Source organism: Oncorhynchus nerka, linkage group LG4 (assembly GCF_034236695.1).
Source record: "Oncorhynchus nerka isolate Pitt River linkage group LG4, Oner_Uvic_2.0, whole genome shotgun sequence".
NCBI classification, from domain to species: domain Eukaryota; kingdom Metazoa; phylum Chordata; class Actinopteri; order Salmoniformes; family Salmonidae; genus Oncorhynchus; species Oncorhynchus nerka.
This window is the reverse complement of record NC_088399.1, coordinates 8,109,172-8,122,127: the sequence shown is the minus strand read 5'-3', so window position 1 is coordinate 8,122,127 and position 12,956 is coordinate 8,109,172. Positions and strand designations below refer to the sequence as shown.

The following is a 12,956-nucleotide window of genomic DNA, read 5'->3' as shown; positions in this document are numbered from 1 at the left end:
ATACTCTACCCAATGTCTATACACATACTCTACCCAATGTCTATACACATACTCTACCCAATGTCTATACACATACTCTACCCAATGTCTATACACATACTCTACCCAATGTCTAGACACATACTCTACCCAATGTCTAGACACATACTCTACCCAATGTCTAGACACATACTCTACCCAATGTCTAGACACATACTCTACCCAATGTCTAGACACAATGTAGACACATACTCTACCCAATGTCTAGACTCTACCCAATGTCTATACACATACTCTACCCAATGTCTATACTCTACCCAATGTCTAGACACATACTCTACCCAATGTCTAGACACATACTCTACCCAATGTCTAGACACATACTCTACCCAATGTCTATACTCTACCCAATGTCTATACACATACTCTACCCAATGTCTATACTCTACCCAATGTCTATACACATACTCTACCCAATGTCTATACTCTACAAAATGTCTATACACATACTCTACCCAATGTCTATACACATACTCTACCCAATGTCTATATACATACTCTACCCAATGTCTATACTCTACCCAATGTCTATAGACATACTCTACCCAATGTCTATACACATACTCTACCCAATGTCTATATACATACTCTACCCAATGTCTATACACATACTCTACCCAATGTCTATACTCTACCCAATGTCTATACACATACTCTACCCAATGTCTATACACATACTCTACCCAATGTCTATACACATACTCTACCCAATGTCTATACACATACTCTACCCAATGTCTATACACATACTCTACCCAATGTCTATACTCTACCCAATGTCTATACACATACTCTACCCAATGTCTATACTCTACCCAATGTCTATACACATACTCTACCCAATGTCTATACTCTACCCAATGTCTATACACATACTCTACCCAATGTCTATACTCTACCCAATGTCTATACACATACTCTACCCAATGTCTATACTCTACCCAATGTCTAGACACATACTCTACCCAATGTCTATACTCTACCCAATGTCTATATACATACTCTACCCAATGTCTATACACATACTCTACCCAATGTCTATACACATACTCTACCCAATGTCTAGACACATACTCTACCCAATGTCTAGACTCTACCCAATGTCTATACACATACTCTACCCAATGTCTATACTCTACCCAATGTCTAGACACATACTCTACCCAATGTCTATACTCTACCCAATGTCTATACACATACTCTACACAATGTCTATACACATACTCTACCCAATGTCTATACACATACTCTACCCAATGTCTATACACATACTCTACCCAATGTCTAGACTCTACCCAATGTCTATACACATACTCTACCCAATGTCTAGACTCTACCCAATGTCTATACTCTACCCAATGTCTATACACATACTCTACCCAATGTCTATATACATACTCTACCCAATGTCTATACACATACTCTACCCAATGTCTATACACATACTCTACCCAATGTCTAGACACATACTCTACCCAATGTCTAGACTCTACCCAATGTCTAGACACATACTCTACCCAATGTCTATACTCTACCCAATGTCTATACACATACTCTACCCAATGTCTATATACATACTCTACCCAATGTCTATACACACTCTCTACCCAATGTCTAGACACATACTCTACCCAATGTCTAGACACATACTCTACCCAATGTCTAGACACATACTCTACCCAATGTCTATACACATACTCTACACAATGTCTATACACATACTCTACACAATGTCTATACACATACTCTACCCAATGTCTATACACATACTCTACCCAATGTCTAGACACATACTCTACCCAATGTCTATACTCTACCCAATGTCTATACTCTACCCAATGTCTATACACATACTCTACCCAATGTCTATACTCTACCCAATGTCTATACTCTACCCAATGTCTATACACATACTCTACCCAATGTCTATACTCTACCCAATGTCTATACTCTACCCAATGTCTATACACATACTCTACCCAATGTCTATACACATACTCTACCCAATGTCTAGACACATACTCTACCCAATGTCTAGACTCTACCCAATGTCTATACACATACTCTACCCAATGTCTATACTCTACCCAATGTCTATACACATACTCTACCCAATGTCTATATACATACTCTACCCAATGTCTATACACATACTCTACCCAATGTCTATACACATACTCTACCCAATGTCTAGACACATACTCTACCCAATGTCTAGACTCTACCCAATGTCTAGACACATACTCTACCCAATGTCTATACTCTACCCAATGTCTATACACATACTCTACCCAATGTCTATATACATACTCTACCCAATGTCTATACACATACTCTACCCAATGTCTAGACACATACTCTACCCAATGTCTAGACTCTACCCAATGTCTAGACACATACTCTACCCAATGTCTATACACATACTCTACCCAATGTCTATACACATACTCTACCCAATGTCTATACACATACTCTACCCAATGTCTATACACATACTCTACCCAATGTCTATACACATACTCTACCCAATGTCTATACACATACTCTACCCAATGTCTAGACACATACTCTACCCAATGTCTAGACTCTACCCAATGTCTATACTCTACCCAATGTCTAGACACATACTCTACCCAATGTCTAGACACATACTCTACCCAATGTCTATACTCTACCCAATGTCTATACACATACTCTACACAATGTCTAGACACATACTCTACCCAATGTCTATACACATACTCTACCCAATGTCTATACTCTACCCAATGTCTATACACATACTCTACCCAATGTCTATACACATACTCTACCCAATGTCTATACACATACTCTACCCAATGTCTATACACATACTCTACCCAATGTCTAGACACATACTCTACCCAATGTCTAGACACATACTCTACCCAATGTCTAGACACATACTCTACCCAATGTCTAGACACATACTCTACCCAATGTCTATACACATACTCTACACAATGTCTATACACATACTCTACACAATGTCTATACACATACTCTACCCAATGTCTATACACATACTCTACCCAATGTCTAGACACATACTCTACCCAATGTCTATACTCTACCCAATGTCTATACTCTACCCAATGTCTATACACATACTCTACCCAATGTCTATACTCTACCCAATGTCTATACACATACTCTACCCAATGTCTATACTCTACCCAATGTCTATACACATACTCTACCCAATGTCTATACACATACTCTACCCAATGTCTATACACATACTCTACCCAATGTCTATACACATACTCTACCCAATGTCTATACACATACTCTACCCAATGTCTATACACATACTCTACCCAATGTCTATACACATACTCTACCCAATGTCTATATACATACTCTACCCAATGTCTAGACACATACTCTACCCAATGTCTATACTCTACCCAATGTCTATACACATACTCTACCCAATGTCTAGACACATACTCTACCCAATGTCTAGACACATACTCTACCCAATGTCTATACACATACTCTACCCAATGTCTAGACACATACTCTACCCAATGTCTAGACACATACTCTACCCAATGTCTATACTCTACCCAATGTCTATATACATACTCTACCCAATGTCTATATACATACTCTACCCAATGTCTATACTCATACTCTACCCAATGTCTATACACATACTCTACCCAATGTCTATACACATACTCTACCCAATGTCTAGACTCTACCCAATGTCTATACACATACTCTACCCAATGTCTAGACTCTACCCAATGTCTAGACACATACTCTACCCAATGTCTAGACTCTACCCAATGTCTATATACATACTCTACCCAATGTCTATATACATACTCTACCCAATGTCTATATACATACTCTACCCAATGTCTATATACATACTCTACCCAATGTCTATACACATACTCTACCCAATGTCTATACACATACTCTACCCAATGTCTATACTCTACCCAATGTCTATACACATACTCTACCCAATGTCTATATACATACTCTACCCAATGTCTATATACATACTCTACCCAATGTCTATGTACATACTCTACCCAATGTCTATACACATACTCTACCCAATGTCTATACTCTACCCAATGTCTATACTCTACCCAATGTCTATACACATACTCTACCCAATGTCTATACACATACTCTACCCAATGTCTATACTATACCCAATGTCTATACACATACTCTACCCAATGTCTATACACATACTCTACCCAATGTCTATATACATACTCTACCCAATGTCTATATACATACTCTACCCAATGTCTATATACATACTCTACCCAATGTCTAGACACATACTCTACCCAATGTCTAGACACATACTCTACCCAATGTCTAGACACATACTCTACCCAATGTCTAGACTCTACCCAATGTGTAGACACATACTCTACCCAATGTCTAGACTCTACCCAATGTCTATACTCTACCCAATGTCTAGACACATACTCTACCCAATGTCTAGACACATACTCTACCCAATGTCTATACACATACTCTACCCAATGTCTATACTCTACCCAATGTCTATACACATACTCTACCCAATGTCTATACTCTACAAAATGTCTATACACATACTCTACCCAATGTCTATACACATACTCTACCCAATGTCTATATACATACTCTACCCAATGTCTATACTCTAAATGTCTATACACATACTCTGTCCCAATGTCTAATGTCACATACTCTACCCAATGTCTATACACATACTCTACCCAATGTCTATACAATGTCATACACATACTCTACCCAATGTCTATACTCTACCCAATGTCTAATGTCTATACACATACTCTACCCCAATGTCTATATACATACTCTACCCAATGTCTATACACATACTCTACCCAATGTCTATACACATACTCTACCCAATGTCTATACACATACTCTACCCAATGTCTAGACACATACTCTACCCAATGTCTATACACATACTCTACCCAATGTCTATACACATACTCTACCCAATGTCTAGACACATACTCTACCCAATGTCTAGACTACCCAATGTCTATACACATACTGTCTATACTCAAATGTCTATACACATACTCTACCCAATGTCTATACTCATACTCTACCCAATGTCTATACACATACTCTACCCAATGTCTATACACATACTCTACCCAATGTCTATACTACTCTACCCAATGTCTATACTCTACCCAATGTCTACCCAATACTCTACCCAATGTCTATACACATACTCTACCCAATGTCTAGACTCTACCCAATGTCTATACTCTACCCAATGTCTATACACATACTACTACCCAATGTCTATACACATACTCTACCCAATGTCTATACACATACTCTACCCAATGTCTATACACATACTCTACCCAATGTCTATACTCTACCCAATGTCTATACACATACTCTACCCAATGTCTATACACATACTCTACCCAATGTCTATACACATACTCTACCCAATGTCATACTCTACCCAATGTCTATATACATACTCTACCCAATGTCTATACACATACTCTACCCAATGTCTATACACATACTCTACCCAATGTCTATACACATACTCTACCCAATGTCTATACTCTGCAATGTCTATACACATACTCTACCCAATGTCTATATACATACTCTACCCAATGTCTATACACATACTCTACCCAATGTCTATACACATACTCTACCCAATGTCTAGACACATACTCTACCCAATGTCTATACATACACCCAATGTCTATACACATACTCTACCCAATGTCTATACTCTACCCAATGTCTATACTCTACCCAATGTCTATACACATACTCTACCCAATGTCTATACACATACTCTACCCAAATGTCTATACTCTACCCAATGTCTATACACATACTCTACCCAATGTCTATACACATACTCTACCCAATGTCTATACCAATGTCTATACACATACTCTACCCAATGTCTATACACATACTCTACCCAATGTCTATACACATACTCTACCCAATGTCTATACACATACTCTACCCAATGTCTATACACATACTCTACCCAATGTCTATACACATACTCTACCCAATGTCTAGACACATACTCTACCCAATGTCTAGACTCTACCCAATGTCTATACACATACTCTACCCAATGTCTAGACACATACTCTACCCAATGTCTATACACATATACCCAATGTCTATACACACTACCCAATGTCTAGACACATACTCTACCCAATGTCTAGACACATACTCTACCCAATGTCTATACACATACTCTACCCAATGTCTATACACATACTCTACCCAATGTCTATACACATACTCTACCCAATGTCTATACACATACTCTACCCAATGTCTATACACATACTCTACCCAATGTCTAGACACATACTCTACCCAATGTCTATACTCTACCCAATGTCTATACTCTACCCAATGTCTATACACATACTCTACCCAATGTCTATACTCTACCCAATGTCTATACTCTACCCAATGTCTATACACATACTCTACCCAATGTCTATACTCTACCCAATGTCTATACTATACACATACTCTACCCAATGTCTATACACATACTCTACCCAATGTCTATACACATACTCTACCCAATGTCTAGACTACCCAATGTCTATACTCATACCCCCAATGTCTATACTCTACAATGTCTACTCTACCCAATGTCTATACACATACTCTACCCAATGTCTATATACATACTCTACCCAATGTCTATACACATACTCTACCCAATGTCTATACACATACTCTACCCAATGTCTAGACACATACTCCCAATGTCTAGACTCTACCCAATGTCTATACACATACTCTACCCAATGTCTATACTCTACCCAATGTCTATACACATACTCTACCCAATGTCTATATACATACTCTACCCAATGTCTATACACATACTCTACCCAATGTCTAGACACATACTCTACCCAATGTCTAGACTCTACCCAATGTCTAGACACATACTCTACCCAATGTCTATACTCTACCCAATATCTATACACATACTCTACCCAATGTCTATATACATACTCTACCCAATGTCTATACACATACTCTACCCAATGTCTATACACATACTCTACCCAATGTCTAGACACATACTCTACCCAATGTCTAGACCCAATGTCTAGACACATACTCTACCCAATGTCTAGACACATACTCTACCCAATGTCTAGACACATACTCTACCCAATGTCTATACTCTACCCAATGTCTATACACATACTCTACACAATGTCTAGACACATACTCTACCCAATGTCTATACACATACTCTACCCAATGTCTATACTCTACCCAATGTCTATACACATACTCTACCCAATGTCTATACACATACTCTACCCAATGTCTATACACATACTCTACCCAATGTCTATACACACTCTCTACCCAATGTCTAGACACATACTCTACCCAATGTCTAGACACATACTCTACCCAATGTCTAGACACATACTCTACCCAATGTCTAGACACATACTCTACCCAATGTCTATACACATACTCTACACAATGTCTATACACATACTCTACACAATGTCTATACACATACTCTACCCAATGTCTATACACATACTCTACCCAATGTCTAGACACATACTCTACCCAATGTCTATACTCTACCCAATGTCTATACTCTACCCAATGTCTATACACATACTCTACCCAATGTCTATACTCTACATATGTCTATACTCTACCCAATGTCTATACACATACTCTACCCAATGTCTATACTCTACCCAATGTCTATACACATACTCTACCCAATGTCTATACACATACTCTACCCAATGTCTAGACACATACTCTACCCAATGTCTATACACATACTCTACCCAATGTCTATACACATACTCTACCCAATGTCTATACACATACTCTACCCAATGTCTATACACATACTCTACCCAATGTCTATACACATACTCTACCCAATGTCTATACACATACTCTACCCAATGTCTATACATACTCTACCCAATGTCTATACTCTACCCAATGTCTATACTCTACCCAATGTCTATACACATACTCTACCCAATGTCTAGACACATACTCTACCCAATGTCTATACACATACTCTACCCAATGTCTATACACATACTCTACCCAATGTCTAGACACATACTCTACCCAATGTCTAGACACATACTCTACCCAATGTCTAGACACATACTCTACCCAATGTCTATACTCTACCCAATGTCTATATACATACTCTACCCAATGTCTATATACATACTCTACCCAATGTCTATACACATACTCTACCCAATGTCTATACACATACTCTACCCAATGTCTATACACATACTCTACCCAATGTCTAGACTCTACCCAATGTCTATACACATACTCTACCCAATGTCTAGACACATACTCTACCCACTATACTCTACCCAATGTCTATACTACTCTACCCAATGTCTATATACATACTCTACCCAATGTCTATATACATACTCTACCCAATGTCTATACACATACTCTACCCAATGTCTATACACATACTCTACCCAATGTCTATACACATACTCTACCCAATGTCTATACACATACTACCCAATGTCTATACAATGTCTATACACATACTACCCAATGTCTATATACATACTCTACCCAATGTCTATATACATACTCTACCCAATGTCTATGTACATACTCTACCCAATGTCTATACACATACTCTACCCAATGTCTATACTCTACCCAATGTCTATACTCTACCCAATGTCTATACACATACTCTACCCAATGTCTATACACATACTCTACCCAATGTCTATACTATACCCAATGTCTATACACATACTCTACCCAATGTCTATACACATACTCTACCCAATGTCTATATACATACTCTACCCAATGTCTATATACATACTCTACCCAATGTCTATATACATACTCTACCCAATGTCTAGACACATACTCTACCCAATGTCTAGACACATACTCTACCCAATGTCTAGACACATACTCTACCCAATGTCTAGACTCTACCCAATGTGTAGACACATACTCTACCCAATGTCTAGACTCTACCCAATGTCTATACACATACTCTACCCAATGTCTATACTCTACCCAATGTCTAGACACATACTCTACCCAATGTCTAGACACATACTCTACCCAATGTCTATACACATACTCTACCCAATGTCTATACTCTACCCAATGTCTATACACATACCCAATGTCTATACTCTAAAAATGTCTATACACATACTCTACCAATGTCTATACACATACTCTACCCAATGTCTATACACATACTCTACCCAATGTCTATACTCTACCCAATGTCTATACACATACTCTACCCAATGTCTATACACATACTCTACCCAATGTCTATACACATACTCTACCCAATGTCTATACACATACTCTACCCAATGTCTATACACATACTGTCTACCCAATGTCTATACACATACTCTACCCAATGTCTATATACATACTCTACCCAATGTCTATACACATACTCTACCCAATGTCTATACTCTACCCAATGTCTATACACATACTCTACCCAATGTCTATATACATACTCTACCCAATGTCTATACACATACTCTACCCAATGTCTATACACATACTCTACCCAATGTCTAGACACATACTCTACCCAATGTCTATACTCTACCCAATGTCTATACACATACTCTACCCAATGTCTATATACATACTCTACCCAATGTCTATACACATACTCTACCCAATGTCTATACACATACTCTACCCAATGTCTAGACACATACTCTACCCAATGTCTAGACACATACTCTACCCATGTCTAGACACATACTCTACCCAATGTCTATACTCTACCCAATGTCTAGACACATACTCTACCCAATGTCTAGACACATACTCTACCCAATGTCTATACACATATACCCAATGTCTATACACATACTCTACCCAATGTCTATACACATACTCTACCCAATGTCTATACACATACTCTACCCAATGTCTATACACATACTCTACCCAATGTCTATACTCTACAATGTCTATACTCTACCCAATGTCTATACACATACTCTACCCAATGTCTATACACATACTCTACCCAATGTCTATACACATACTCTACCCAATGTCTAGACACATACTCTACCCAATGTCTATACACATACTCTACCCAATGTCTAGACACATACTCTACCCAATGTCTATATACATACTCTACCCAATGTCTACCCAATGTCTATACTCTACCCAATGTCTATACACATACTCTACCCAATGTCTATACACATACTCTACCCAATGTCTAGACTACTCTACCCAATGTCTATACACATACTCTACCCAATGTCTATACACATACTCTACCCAATGTCTAGACTCTACCCAATACTCTACCCAATGTCTATACTACTCTACCCAATGTCTATACACATACTCTACCCAATGTCTATACTCTACCCAATGTCTATACACATACTCTACCCAATGTCTATACACAATACTACTACCCAATGTCTATACACATACTCTACCCAATGTCTATACACATACTACCCAATGTCTATACACACCCAATGTCTATACACTACTCTACCCAATGTCTATACACATACTGTCTATACACATACCCAATGTCTATACACATACTCTACCCAATGTCTATACACATACTCTACCCAATGTCTATACACATACTCTACCCAATGTCTAGACATACTCTACCCAATGTCTATACACAATGTCTATACTCTACCCAATGTCTATACACATACTATACTCTACCCAATGTCTATACACATACTCTACCCAATGTCTATACACTATACACAATGTCTATACTCTCTACCCAATGTCTATACACATACTCTACCCAATGTCTATACACATACTCTACCCAATGTCTATACACATACTCTATGTCTATACACATACTCTACCCAATGTCTATACACATACTCTACCCAATGTCTATACACATACTCTACCCAATGTCTATACACATACTCTACCCAATGTCTATACACATACTCTACCCAATGTCTAGACACATACTCTACCCAATGTCTATACACATACTCTACCCAATGTCTATCTAGACACATACTCTACACATACTCTCTACCCAATGTCTATACACATACTCTACCCAATGTCTAGACACATACTCTACCCAATGTCTAGACACATACTCTACCCAATGTCTATACACATACTCTACCCAATGTCTAGACACATACTCTACCCAATGTCTAGACACATACTCTACCCAATGTCTAGACACATACTCTACCCAATGTCTATACTCTACCCAATGTCTATATACATACTCTACCCAATGTCTATATACATACTCTACCCAATGTCTATACACATACTCTACCCAATGTCTATACACATACTCTACCCAATGTCTATACACATACTCTACCCAATGTCTAGACTCTACCCAATGTCTAGACACATACTCTACCCAATGTCTAGACTCTACCCAATGTCTATATACATACTCTACCCAATGTCTATATACATACTCTACCCAATGTCTATATACATACTCTACCCAATGTCTATACACATACTCTACCCAATGTCTATACTCTACCCAATGTCTATACACATACTCTACCCAATGTCTATACACATACTCTACCCAATGTCTATACACATACTCTACCCAATGTCTATACTATACCCAATGTCTATACACATACTATACCCAATGTCTATACACATACTCTACCCAATGTCTATACTCTACCCAATGTCTATACTCTACCCAATGTCTATACACATACTCTACCCAATGTCTATACACATACTCTACCCAATGTCTAGACACATACTCTACCCAATGTCTATACACATACTCTACCCAATGTCTATACACATACTCTACCCAATGTCTATACACATACTCTACCCAATGTCTATACACATACTCTACCCAATGTCTATACACATACTCTACCCAATGTCTATACACATACTCTACCCAATGTCTATATACATACTCTACCCAATGTCTAGACACATACTCTACCCAATGTCTATACTCTACCCAATGTCTATACACATACTCTACCCAATGTCTATACACATACTCTACCCAATGTCTAGACACATACTCTACCCAATGTCTAGACACATACTCTACCCAATGTCTATACACATACTCTACCCAATGTCTAGACACATACTCTACCCAATGTCTAGACACATACTCTACCCAATGTCTAGACACATACTCTACCCAATGTCTATACTCTACCCAATGTCTATATACATACTCTACCCAATGTCTATATACATACTCTACCCAATGTCTATACACATACTCTACCCAATGTCTATACACATACTCTACCCAATGTCTATACACATACTCTACCCAATGTCTAGACTCTACCCAATGTCTATACACATACTCTACCCAATGTCTAGACTCTACCCAATGTCTAGACACATACTCTACCCAATGTCTAGACTCTACCCAATGTCTATATACATACTCTACCCAATGTCTATATACATACTCTACCCAATGTCTATATACATACTCTACCCAATGTCTATACACATACTCTACCCAATGTCTATACTCTACCCAATGTCTATACACATACTCTACCCAATGTCTATACACATACTCTACCCAATGTCCATACACATACTCTACCCAATGTCTATACTATACCCAATGTCTATACACATACTATACCCAATGTCTATACACATACTCTACCCAATGTCTATATACATACTCTACCCAATGTCTGTATACATACTCTACCCAATGTCTATATACATACTCTACCCAATGTCTAGACACATACTCTACCCAATGTCTAGACACATACTCTACCCAATGTCTAGACACATAC

The 12,956-nt window shown here is 38.1% G+C and overlaps 1 protein-coding gene across 1 annotated transcript in view; it reads left to right on the top strand.

The window, feature by feature from the left end:
- LOC115117710 (E3 ubiquitin-protein ligase rnf213-alpha-like) overlaps positions 1–12,956 on the top strand; it is a 108,958-nt gene that overhangs the window by 71,464 nt on the left and 24,538 nt on the right.